Raw genomic sequence first — 11,872 nt, forward strand, 5'->3', positions numbered from 1 at the left:
CTTCATATGAGAAGGTAAAGGATAGCCAATAAGCTTAATGTCCTGCATATGAAATTGGTCAAGGACCTTTTGGATATACTCCTTTTGTAATAAGTAATGAGCCCCTTAGAGTGATCGTGTTGTGTGATGCTTATCCCAAGAATATGTGAGGCTTGCCCCATGTTCTTTATCTCAAAGCTCTACTTGAGTTGACTTTTCAAGGTATCCAACTCATCATGAGTGCTTCTAGTAATCAATATATCATCCACATAGAGTAAAAAAATTATAAGGTTGCCATCATGGACCTTCTTCCTATATAAACACAGATATATATCAGTGCGTGTATATTCTTGTGAATGAATGAAAGCATGAAACTTGTGTACCCTTCCCTAGGTGTGTGCTTAAGGCCATAAGGCTCTTTCTCAACTTGCACACTAGGTGTTTCCTATGTCAATTGACTAGCATCAAGAGAAGAAGCCGCAAAGATGTAATCGTCATTAGACTCAGGCTCCAATGCATTTATATCCTCAATTGTCACATTAAACTTACTAGGAACAATGCTGTGATCATCAAATTTATCTTGCACTTTGCCCTTGCCTTTTTCCTTGCACTTTGTAAGTGTGTCTAGCTTTGCTTCTTAGGATGCAATGGAAAATGGCTACCCCCCTTTCTCTAGAAGCATAGGCAAGATAGATTAGGGTTACCAATTTAGTTTTGTCTGAGTCTCATGCCAAACCCATGGAAGTCTTGATGAGTAGGCTTGCATGTCTTTTGCTAGTCTCACTATTGGAAGTTTAGGATCAATCACCATGACCTTTCATTACCTTACCCCTCTTTCCTTTGGGTCATCACAACTTTTAGACATGTGCATTTCCTTGAGAGGCATGAGATGCAAATCCCACCCTTGCAATAGTTTAGGTATTCTTAGATAGTGTAGCTATTTCCATTGAATGCACTTGTAGCCTTCCCTAGCTTAAATGGATTAGGCAACAATATTTCAAACTTGTATCTAGACGTAGCAACAAATCACTTTGTGAGGCATCAAATACAATGTGGTGTCCCTAAGAAAGTTTCCTAGCTTGTGATTTGTAGCACAATGAATGAATGATGAAGAAGAAGAGACATGTGATGGGCTACATGAGTGAGCTCCACCACTCTTATGGCCCCTCAATAGACCAATATTGTTACCATGATAAGTGTGCTCTCTTGATGAGGCTAGCATAGTTTCACATTATAATTACAATGCAAATACTAGCACACATAGAGTCATTACAATTAGCCTTGCAAATTAAAAATTGTGCTAGCTTAAGTAGTACATAACATATTAGTATTGCATCAAAATCTTACTCTTCAGATATAACCAACTTGTGATTACTAGGAACATTTGACTTTTGATGATGGGCTTTGACAATCATCCAATAGTTATAGATTCGGTCGAGGAGATCTTGTAGTTGTTAGCTTGTCTTACCTACTGCCAATAGTGATCATGTTGAAAGATATGACGAATGATGTATGCTCTAGGGAGAGATGCTCTGTATCCCATAAGCACAATGAGGAGAGTGGAACAACCCAAATGCTATATAAGCATGCACTTGGTCCTTATTTCAATGCAATGCTATTGTACTTTGTACTTCCAATTTGTGCCCTTGTCATGTCCTACTCAAGATTGTATTTATGAGTCCAAGCACTTAATCTTGGAACCTAATTCACTTGAATAATAGTCATTGTCTCTTGTGTATGTCATCATGGTTCATGTCTATGTATTCTATCCTCCAAGCTAAACCATGCTCAAGATCCATGTTTCTCAACATGGTATTAGAGCTAGGTTGAGCATGGCCAAGCTCATTAAACTCTTCCTTAAGGTCCTCTTCATCTCTGGTTACCTCATTGTGAGCTCATGAGCTCATTTCTCACTCCAACTCCACTCTTTCCTTCATGGCAACCATAACAACCTACACCTACCCTGCTTGGAGCTCTCATATCTCTTCATATAAGCAAAATCTATTCACGCTTTCTTCTCGAGTTTTGTTCTTTACCTTAGGGCACTCTTCTGTGTCATGTCGCAATCTGACATTGGTGATTTATAAATGCAACATTGCTGAAATTTGTTGACACTATTTTGTCTACGCCTATCACTATTCGTACTGTTGATTCTCCTCCTCCACGCCGTGGTTCATTCTGCAACTATAGGGCATTTGAAGCCCATCACATAAGATTTATCCTGACAAAATTTGAGCCCAAATAGTCCAATGTGGGAGCTTCTACAACAGAAAAACCAGTCCTATCCTAAAACCCTAAACAAAGACTCCATTGCCATTTTGCTTCAAGCTTTTTTCCACTTCATTTTCTCACTGTTCTCAACTCAAGTAACCCTCTGTTACTCAGATTTCATTAGTTTCCAACAAATTAACCCTCAAGAAGAAGATTTGGAGTAGTCCACCCTTGAAGATTAAGAAAACCACTTGAAGATCAAGCATCATCAAGCTTGATATCAGGTTTTTCACAGCTACTACTTCGGTCCTTGCAATGGCAAACATGAATATTTTTAATATGGAATGCCCATTTGATTAAATCCCTTGTAAGCCTCAATCTCATTGTAAAAGGATGGATATTGCTTGAGTATACTTGCGGTAAGACCTCCTTCAAAATGTCTGAACTTGAGCAAATAGCCAAATTCAATGGTGAAGGCTTTCATGCTTGGAAAAAAAAGACAATGTACTATCTCATAAGGAAAGACCTTTGGGATCTATTTGAAGATGATACAAGAGATGCAGATGGCAAGAAGGAAGATGATGAAGACGGGTTTGTTGAAGAAGCCTAGCTCAAGACAAAAGAGTGGAAAAATATTAACAACAAGGTTCTAGGCATCATTGCTTGGAGACTATCTGATGATGTATTGCACCATATTTCCAACATCGAAGATGTAAAAAAGCATGGGACAAGCTTGACAGGATCTTTCAAACTCAAGCTAAAAACTCAAAAGTAAAATTACTCATGCAGTTCTATAAGCTAGATGTAAAGTATAGCTCTTCTATGACTATGCACATTAACGAGTTTAAGAACCTAAAAACTCAACTTGCAACTTTAAAGAAGAACATAGATGAGGATGAAGCCATAGCGGTGCTACTAGCAGTGTAAATCAAGAACCATATGAGAACCTTGTGTCTATTCCTAGTCTCTCACTCAAAGACATTGAACATTCTCTACTTGATGGAGAAAGTAAACTTAAAAATAAGAATGCAAAAGAAACCATCTGAAAGGACAATCTCTTGTACACCAAGGGAACTTATGGAGAAAAAGGATGTAGATGAGGATTCAACACCAACAACAAGGATCAGGCCACATGTCATTATTGTGGTAAGATTGGGAACATGGCCAGTGAATGTTTCCATAGGAAAAGAGCACAACAGGTGCAAAATGGTAACCATCAAAATCAATTTATGAATGAAGAAGATGCTTCAGCTATCAATAACAACTTTGACATATTGTTTTGAAGAAATTATCATTGTATTTTTTGTGAATCTTGTGTTTTCCCATAGTGGAGTTTTCCCTTAGAGGATTTGCTTTGTAAAAAAAAAACCCCTTGACAAAGATGTGAAATTTCAAGCTTTAACTTGACTAGGCTACCTATGAACTAGTCTCCTAGACCATGCCATCATGTAGGGGGAAAAAGCCAGTAAGTGTAGGAACTCATCATTTGAGGGGGTTGTTGAAAGATATAACAATGATGTATGCTCTAGGAAGAGATGATCTATATCCCATAAGCACAATGAGGAGAGTGAAACAACCCAAAGGCTATATAAGCATGTACTTGGTTCTTATTTCAATGCAATGCTATTGTTCTTTGTACTTTCAATCTATGTCCTTGTCATGTTCTATTGAAGATTGTATTTATGAGTCCAAGCACTTAATCTTGGAACCTAATTTACTTGGGTAAGAGTCATTGTCTCTTGTCTATGTCATCATGGTTCATGTTTGTGTATTCTATCTTCCATAGCTAAACCATGCTCAAGACCCATGTTTCTCAACAAATCGTATGATCAAGTAGCATTCTACATGAAGATATCCAAACCTATTTTAAAATTGGACCAAGATGGCCATGCCAGCACAGTTTCCAATGGCACAAATGTTTGGGGAACGGCAAGAAGTGAGCTTTTGAGCGAGGTTTTCTAGGCAATCTCCACTTCTTGTTCCACACAATCCACTTATTCCACCCCTGGATTTTTTTGACCCACCACCATGGCTTCCCCCACCACCACCATCGCTGTGGTTGCTGCCACTACTGCCACTACTGCCACTACCATAATGGTGACCTCCACTACCACTACCACTACCACCATTTCTATTGCCACCATTGTTGCCACCTCCACCTCCACCACCACTACCATTACCCTCACCACCTCCACGATTGCCACCACTACCTTCACTTTGTGTACCTCTCTTTCTCTATCTCTCTCTCTCTCTCTCTCTCTCTCATCTCTCATTCTCAGTTTCTCAGTTTCTCTCTCTACGTGTATATTCACTTTTTCTCTTTCTAGCACACTCGATCAAATAGTACTATCTCATGTAAACAATTTCTCTATCTCTAGCATGTAATGTGGATTCATTCATGCGATCATCCCAGAACGGGACACCACGGCCCACATCTCTCTCTCTCTCTCTCTCTCTCTCTCTCTCTCTCTCCCCCCTCTCTCTCTCACAAATTGCTCCATGTCTTTACTCTCTCTCAGTTTAGGGTTGTACATGCAATTTCTCTCTCTCCCTCTACATTTTCTCTCTCCCTCTCTCACCTATATACATACATACATACATACATACATACATACATACATACATACATACATACATACATATATATATATATATATATATATATATATATATATATAGATATATATATATATATATATAGATATATATATATATATATATGTATATAAATCTCAGTCACTCACTCACTCTCCGTGTTAATCTCCCTCTCTCTTTCACTTTCTCTCTCTCTCTCTCTCTCTCATGCATGCGATCAATCCACATCGTATAACAATGCCTCACATCAGATTATGACACGTGTTGTAACAAACACTTCTCTTAATTTCTAAATATGCCTCTCTCTCTCTCTCTCTCTCTCTCTCTCTCTCTCTCTCTCTCTCTCTCATAATGTGGACACTTGGGTGGCCACTCTATATTTTAGAACTTTAATTGCAATGGATTGATAGCTCCCTCCCCTCCCCCCTCTCTCCCTTCCCCCCCTCCCCCCAACAAATTTGATACAAGTCAATTCATACAAGCAATCCAAATCGTACTACTATATTATTTTCATTGTAGGTTGGGAAAGCCCCGAACCTCCAAAGGGCTTCCCGAACCTTATCTCTTTTCCAAACCTCCCTTTTTCAATCAGAATCCCCTCCTCTTCCCTCTTTCTCATGTGTAATCTCTCATTTTCTCTTCCCCCTCCTTTTTTTCAATTAAAGCCTCCCCTCACCTCTGTTTTTTAAATTAAAACTCCCTTCCCTCTCTCTCACTTATAATCTCTCTCTTTCTTTTCCCCCTTCCCTTTTTAATTAAATTCCTTCCCCCTCCCCCTCTCTCTCTCATTTGTAGGGCGGCCTAGGTTCTCTCTCTCTCTTCTTTAATTAAATCAAACTTCTTTTTAAATCAAAACTCACACACACACACACTCTCAGTTAGATTAAACTTTTTAATTAAATATTTTAAAAAGTTTTTTTAAATTTAAAGTTTTTCAAACATAGTTTTTCACACACTTTGAGAGAGAGAGAGAGAGAGAGGAGGAGGAGGAGGAGGAGGAGGAGGAGGAGGAGGAGGAGAAGGATAAAAGAAAGAAGACGGAGAGAGGTGGGGGGGGAAAGAGGAATGAGAATAGTTTTTTTTCCATTAAACATTTTTCTTCTCCCCCTCCCCCCCTCTCTCTCATGTGTAAGGCCTAGGTTTTCTCTCTCTTTCTCTCTCTCATAGTTAGATTAAATTTTTTAATTTAGAGTTTTTTGGACATAAATTTTCACACACTTTGAGAGGGAGATAGAAGAAAAAGAAGAAGAAGAAGGATTAAAAAGAAGAAGAAGAAGAAAGAGAAAAAGATAGAGAGAGGGGATAAAGAGAAAATAGAATAATATTTTTTAAATTAAACCTTTGTTTATATAGTTTTTGACTTAGAGAGAGACAGAGAGGAAATATATAATTTAAAAGAGAGAGAGAAAATAGGGGAGAGAAAGGGAAAGAGAGAAAAGAGAAAAATAGAGAGAGAGAAAAAAATATATAGAGATAAGAGAGCGAGAGAGAAAAACTTGAAAGAGAGAGAGAGAGAGAGAGAGAGATATATATATATATATATATATATATATATATATATATATATGAATTTGGATAAATGAAAATTTTTTAAATTTCCCCCTTATCCCTCCAGCCGACTGACGAGCTGGAGGGGGAGGGAAATAGAAGGATTGAGTAAGCTCCTTGGTGGAGCCTGGAGCGAGGGTGGGGGAACATGCGTGATGACACGCAGGGGAGGGAAGATCCCCCTCCCCTCCACTATTTAAACGAGGAGGGCCAAAATGACGCCGGGACGAGGGAAAGGAGAGAGTCATGTACTGCTGTGAGAAAGGAGAGAGTGGTGTATGGCTGTGAGGAGAGAGGAGGTGTTGTATAAAGCCGCTATTTCCAGGCAGAGTGCCACCTCTCTCTCCCTTTGATGAGTAATGTTCACCTCGGCACAAGAAGAAAGTGAAAAAAGTGAAAAGTGCAAATTGGGTCACCTAAAAGAGGTGGCCCTCGGATGCAATGGAAGAGGCGAGATGGAGAATGACTAAAAGCGCAAGGGTGGCCTTTAAAATTGAGTCAAAGACAGAAGCACATTTTTAAACGCAAGACGCCCCTAAAACTATTGTAAAAGAGCCTTTAGCCCACTCAAGCATCCGACTCACACAATAGTCCACTCGAATACTCGAACAAAAGTCAACTCTAGGGGGAATAGAGAGAAAGAGAATTATAGAGAGAGGAAATATAAAATTTAAGAGAAAGAGAGAGAAAAAGAAACAATGAAAAGAGAAGAGAGAGGGGGAGAAGAAAAGGGGTGAGAGAGACAAAGAGAAGAAAAATAAGAGAGAATTTGAACACAGAGAGATAATTATAGAAAGAGGAAAGATAAAATTTAAAAGAAAGAGAAAGGAAAAAAATAAAAAAAATGAAAAAAAGGAGAGAGAGAGAGAGAGAAGAAGAAGAAGAAGAAAGTGGAAAAGAGAAAGAAAGATGGGAAAAAAGAGAAAATAGAAAAGTCTTTTATTATTATTATTATTATTATTATTTTGAGAGAGAGAGAGAGAGATGAACATGTAGAGAGAATTATAGAGAGAGAAAAGATAAAATTTAAAAAGAGAGAGAGAATAAAAAATAGAGGAGAAGGAGAGAAGGAAAAGAGAGAGAGAGAGAGAGAGAGAGAGAGAGAGAGAGAGAGAGAGAGAGAGAGAGAGAGAGAGAGAGAGAGAGAGAGAGAGAGAGAGAGAGAGAGAGAGAGAAGAAAAGCACAGAGAGAAGAAAAGGCGCGAGAGAAGAAGAAGAAGAAAAAAGAAAAAAAGAGGAGAGGGAGAGAGAAGGAAAAGAGAGGAGAGAGGGGGGAGAATAAAAGGAGAGAGAGAGAGAGAGAGAAGAAAAGCAAGAAGAGAAAAAAAGGAGAGAGAGAGAGAGAGAGAGAGAGAGAGAGAGAGAGAGAGAGAGAGCTAGGAGAGGAGAAAAAATAAACTAAAATAGAAGGCAGAGAAAAAGAGAGAGAGAAAAAATTAGACATAGGGAATTTGGGAGAGAGAGAGAGAGAGAAAATAAAAAATAGAAACAGAGGGAAAAGAGGAGAGAGAAAGATGAGAAATGGATTGTTGAGCAAAGTTGCCATGCTATTGTTGCTTCAGGGTAGTAAAGCTGCTGGGAAGTGGCCTAGCATTTCATGCGCGTGAAGTATATGCAAAATGCTAGTGTATATTTGTATTGTATTAAATCTGGAAAAAATGCTTTTGCTTGATAAATTAAGAGAGATAAGGTCATCAAAGGCTTATAAAAATTTTGACACAAGCCATCCAACTGGATTGTATAACAATACTTTCTTGGCAAAATAAAATGCAGTTGTGATAAGAGGTAGTATTGGTGTTGCATTGCTGGTCACAGTATAGGTGGTGTTGGAAAAGTTCTCCTGCTTCCAAATTCAATGTGCAAGTTTTCTTTAGTGAGTGTGAGTTGGTGTATAAATATGTTGGCATTTGCATCCATTCCAAACACTCGGAGGTATACATAGTATAGGTGCTTGCATGCCAAATACACTTTTTCTTTTGCGACACGGTCCATAAAATCTTGGCAATTATGTGTTGGATTCTTTGCAATGTGCACATCATAAGACTCTTGCATGACACTTGAGTTAGGTATCTCTAGTTTGAAAACCTCATGCTTCAAGGGCTTCACCACTATGTGCCCCTTCACAGTTGCATCTAGAGCCAATGGTGAGTCTATTCTTTTTCATGTAGCTAGTGAAACACCTTTTCAATATCTATACGAGCCCTCCTTTTAGCATGCACCTCTTGTGCCACCTTTTGTAAAACAAACCCACCACTCTCCAACATGTGGATTTCTTTTGTGGTCGAATTTGTGCCTCATGCCACTGGCCATACTTGTGGAACCTTGGGCGGTGCATGATGAATGGAAGAATATATGTTCCATGTATGGTCCACACTATCATTACAAAACCACATGAATTGGTGCTACATTTCATGTTGATTGCTAGCTTCTCCTCTTGAGCTGGACCACTCCATGATGCCCCAAAACAAGATACAGACACCCCATGTGTTGTATTTTTGATAGGTTTTTTGCATTTTCCCTCTCTAGCTTCCAACCATCCTTGACATTGTATATAACTGAGAGCTAGAATCCTTCTTATAGCCTAAACAGTTTCATGAAGGATTGTTTCCACTACCATTTCCTCCGAATAATTTGGTGATACTACCCTTGATTGGTCAGAAGGCAAAGGGTCCTCAAAGTTTAGTTTTCTTGTACCCTTTCTTCTAGGTATGTTTTTGGTCACATAGTCAGACTTGTGAGAGGCATTGAATTCCTTGGACCCCACTTTTTATTGAGGGTTGAAATGACTTGATTTTGGGCTAATTTTTGTTATTTTTGAGGACTAAATGGTTGTTTTTTGATGGATTTTATATGATGATTAGTTGGTTTGGAAGTGTTTAAGAGTGTTTTGGATGAGGTTGATTAGGTTTGAGAAGCTCATGATAGTTTTTAGTGGAGATATGATGTTCTGACATGTTATGTTGATGTCTTGATAGTGTTTGATTGGTTCTGATTGAATTTGTGGAGCTTTTGTTTTGCTCAGTTTTCTTCTGTATGATGAGAGGTTGGAATAATGATTGATGGAGTTTAAGAGTGTTTGAAAGCTTATTGATTGATTCTTGATGGTTTTGATTGGTTTTAGTTGAGCTAAAAGCTTTTTGATGACTTCTATATAGTTATGTAGACCTTCTATTGAGCTTCTATAGAGCCTTTGCCTTTGATCTGTTTTGTTATGTATACCTTTGTAAGTGTTAAATGGGATGGATGTGTTGCTTGGGAAAGTTTTGAAACCTTGGGAAGAGATGAGAATAAAAGTTCAAAATAACTCAAAGAAGTGGAAGAAGTAGCTGCTGAAGACTCAAGTAAAGACCGAAGTGACAGTGACATTGTTAAGCTACAAAGGGACACTCTAGTGGCTCTGGTGACCATTCATATTAGGCATATCTCTTGGGAAGGATATCCATGAACAAAGAAGTATTATGAGTGATTATTCTTGATTATCCCATTTTACTATTGAGAGAGAGCATGTATGAGAGAGAGAGAGAGAGTGAGAGAGAGCCAAATCTATGCAAAACAATGTATCTATGAGTGAGAGATTGTGAGAGAAGGCTATGGAACTATTGAAGATGAATGATAGGTTATGATTTCCATTCAAAGTGGTGTATTCTCTTGTGTTTTTGTGGTCTCTTGATGGATGCTATGAAGAATATGAAGAGCATAATCAAATTTATTCAAGATAAAGGCATGTGAGAATTGTTTCTATTATGAAGTTGTGTGAAGAGTTTTTGCTTTTGGTTTTTTTTTCTTGTTGTGGTTAATTAAAATATGAATAAAATTCTTGTTGATGATACTTGATAGATTTTCTTGTAGATTATATTCCTTGTTTTCCTGGTGTTCCTTTTGGAGCTCCATGTTTTTGGTGCATAGAGCTAGGGAAAACTGCCACCAACAGGCATCAGAAGGGGGGGCTGAAAATGAAGGAAATGGCATTGCTGAGAGAAGAAGAAATCAATGGATACTTGCAAAGTTCCTTGAACCACTAAAGAATTGGAAATTCTTATTGTCAAAGCCACTTTCTACAAGAAGTTCATCCCACAATGTTGAAAACATATTAGCATCTTGATGCATGCTCTATGTGGTGAACTATTTCCTCTTCTTGTTGAAGCAACATAGACGTGCATCTTGGTGGAAAATTGTTTGGGAGCAAATTGAAGTGCAAAAATAGAGAGAATGACCATCCATGTGAGATTTAGCATTCATTGAAGAGTTTCCAGACATAATCAAGTGGGAGACTGTGAAGAAGCTTCAAGAGAGAATGACCATCCATGTGAGATTTAGCATTCATTGAAGAGTTTCCAGACATAATCAAGTGGAAGACTGTGAAGAAGCTTCAAGAGTTGTGGTCAGTTGAAGTTCATGAGAATAAGAAGGAAAATAGTTGGAACTTGTTTATAGATGCTCATCGAAGGATACGTGGGATGCTTGGTATATTGACAACCTTCTGTTTGTCCAATTAGCAATCCACTTGAAGCTAGTAGATAGAGTGTTCTTCACAACATATATTGTTAAAACCATCAGAAGCTGGTATTACTATGATGATAGCACCACAACGATACTTAGAAGAATGAGTTTTGATACCTTCAGATTCGAATATCTTCCCCTCTAGTAGTGGAATGAAAGCTGAATTCAGAAACATCGAAAAGAAGGAAGTAGAAGAAATGTTGGCAAGAGAGTCCTCTAGAGACTAAAGCCCTTTGATTCTGTTTTGTTGAGTACAGAGAAACTGGGTGGAGTTAACTCCTTGATGAATGATGCGATTAAGAGGCAAGAACTAGAACGAGTCCAAAGGTACGTGAGAAGAGAGAAGGAAAAAAGTAAAGCTAAGAACCAACTAGCAGCAGAGCAGAAGTCTACTTTGACGCCCTAGCGGCACTCTTTATAGAGGTCCCCATGGCGACTCAAGGTCTCCTTCCTAGTCAGATCTGTCCTGAAAATATTGATGATAGGCCAACGAATGTAGTCATTGTTGCCCATCTTTAAGGGAGAATACAACAAAGACTGTGATCTTCATGTAGCATAGTTCATGGTAGCATGTATAGCCAATAATGCCAGAACACCCGAGCATTGGCTGTGGTGATATTCCCAGCCACTTTCAAAGATGCGACGTTTCAGTGGTATGAGAGACAAGCAACAATAACTTTTGGCACATGGAATGACTTGAAGTTGACATTCCTCACTAAATTTAGGTGTAAAGATTTTGAAGAGCAAATGCGAGAGGAGTTCACAACAGTCCTTTGCTGGTGAACGGGTGGAAGCATATGTCTCTAGAATGGAATCCATACTAAAGAGATGGACCAACCATCACTTAGACGAAGGCATCTAGAAGGGAGTTTTTCTTAGGGGCCTACAACTAGAAGTTCGTAAGTTTGTGGAATTACGAAGACCAGTCAACCTGTAAGCTACAATGGAATGTGCAAGAGTGTATGATGAAGTTGAAGGAATGTTGTTGATGACCTTAGGAAGAGGAGCCCTACCTCCTCCCATGCCTGGAATGGTATAC

This window comes from Lygodium microphyllum, chromosome 12, assembly GCF_053477565.2.
Source record: "Lygodium microphyllum isolate KBCC chromosome 12, Lygodium_microphyllum_v1.1.10, whole genome shotgun sequence".
NCBI classification, from domain to species: domain Eukaryota; kingdom Viridiplantae; phylum Streptophyta; class Polypodiopsida; order Schizaeales; family Lygodiaceae; genus Lygodium; species Lygodium microphyllum.